Here is a 1605-nt window from a genome sequence, read left to right as displayed (position 1 = left end):
CTCTCTCTCTCAAATAAATAAATAAATAAAATCTTAGGGGATCCCTGGGTGGCTCAGCGGTTTGGCGCCTGCCTTTGGCCCGGGGCGCGATCCTGGAGTCCTGGGATCAAGTCCCGCATCTGGCTCCTGACATGGAGCCTGCTTCTCCCTCCTCCTGTGTCTCTGCCTCTCTCTCTCTATCTCTCTCTCTCTCTCTGTGTGTGTGTGTGTGTGTCTATCATGGATAAATAATAAAAAAAAAATCTTTAATAAATAAATAAATAAATAATATCTTAAAGCAAAACAAAAAACTATTGCAAAAAAACAAGAGTCGCATGCTCTACCAACTGATCCAGTCAGATACCCCTATTCTTTGTGACTTTATGGATTTAAACTTCTAATAATTCCCCTGCTGTTGCTTTAGCAGGGTTTCAGGAGTAACAGGATTCCACATTATATAATGAGATCTATTTTTCTATAAACAAAATTCTGAAGCAAAACATTAATTGTTCTTTTTTGGAGGAGGGGCACATGGGAATTTGCTTTATTGCTTGGCTGTTTGTTTTTTTGTTTTTTTTAGAAACTGTTTATTTTCTGCCAACCTTATTTCCATTTTGTTGCTTCTGTGGAAGAGCAGCTTAAGAGCACTCAGTGGTTGTTCCTACCCATTCCGTGGCCTGAGCAGTGGGAGCTGCAGAGCAGTCTTCAGTGGCTGGCTGAGCGCTCCTGTCTTCAGTAGGGAACTGCTGAATAGGCATAGAGGGCACCTGCATGCCTTCAGACCAGTCTGCAACTTCAGGCTGAATAGCAGTGAACTTAGGAGCTGGAGCCGTCCATTCACCCTGAAATTCCTCCTTAGTCACAGCCTTTTCAGCAGCGGCCTGTTCTTCCTTTTCAATCTCTTCAGGACCTCTGTAGAAGTAGAGATCAGGCATGACTTCCCATGGGTGCTCGCAGGAAATGGTGCCATGCATGCGCAGGACTTCCCGGGCTAGCATCCACCCCATCAGACCCACTGAGTGAGCTCCCTTGTTGTTGCAAGGGATGCAATGTCCACATAGCACAGAGGAGAGTCTGTTACACAGAGCAATGGTAGGCAGGTTAATGTAAGATGCCTCTGTGAGAGGCTGGTGGTCAGCCCTGGGATCAGTAACCACCGGAAGCCTTGGCTCTCGGAAGGCTGCCTGGATCTGGTTAGTGAAGGTTCCAGGAGTGAAGCGGCCAGCAATAGGAATGGCTCCAGTAGCAGCAGCAAATTTCAGCACAGCTCACTGGCCAGTATTCCTGGATGATGTAACACCGACATCAGCTGGGTTTTCAATGGCAACAATGGCACGAGCTGCCAACAGAAGCTTCTCCCAGGTTCTCTTCAGATTTATGATGTAGATACCATCACCTTTCCTTTTGTAGATGTACTGTTCCATTTGGAAGTTAAGGTTGGTGCCACCTAAGTAGGTTCCTGCTGCAAGGAATTTGAGGACATCCTCCTCCTTCATTTGCAGAACATCAAGGGCTCCCGACATTGTTAAAGTTTCCCTTTAAAACAATGATGGGAACGCAAAACAATGCCGTATGGACCCTTCCCTGGGTAGCGCGGAAAGGCGTTTTGCTGTGTTTTAAAAAGGG

The 1605-nt window shown here is 46.3% G+C and overlaps 1 pseudogene; it reads right to left on the bottom strand.

Moving 5' to 3' along the window:
* Positions 1–527: 527 nt before the first annotated feature.
* LOC112677238 (40S ribosomal protein SA-like) lies at positions 528–1605 on the bottom strand (annotated as a pseudogene).

Source organism: Canis lupus, chromosome 9 (assembly GCF_003254725.2).
Source record: "Canis lupus dingo isolate Sandy chromosome 9, ASM325472v2, whole genome shotgun sequence".
Classification (NCBI taxonomy): domain Eukaryota; kingdom Metazoa; phylum Chordata; class Mammalia; order Carnivora; family Canidae; genus Canis; species Canis lupus.
This window is presented reverse-complemented; position numbering and strand designations above follow the sequence as displayed.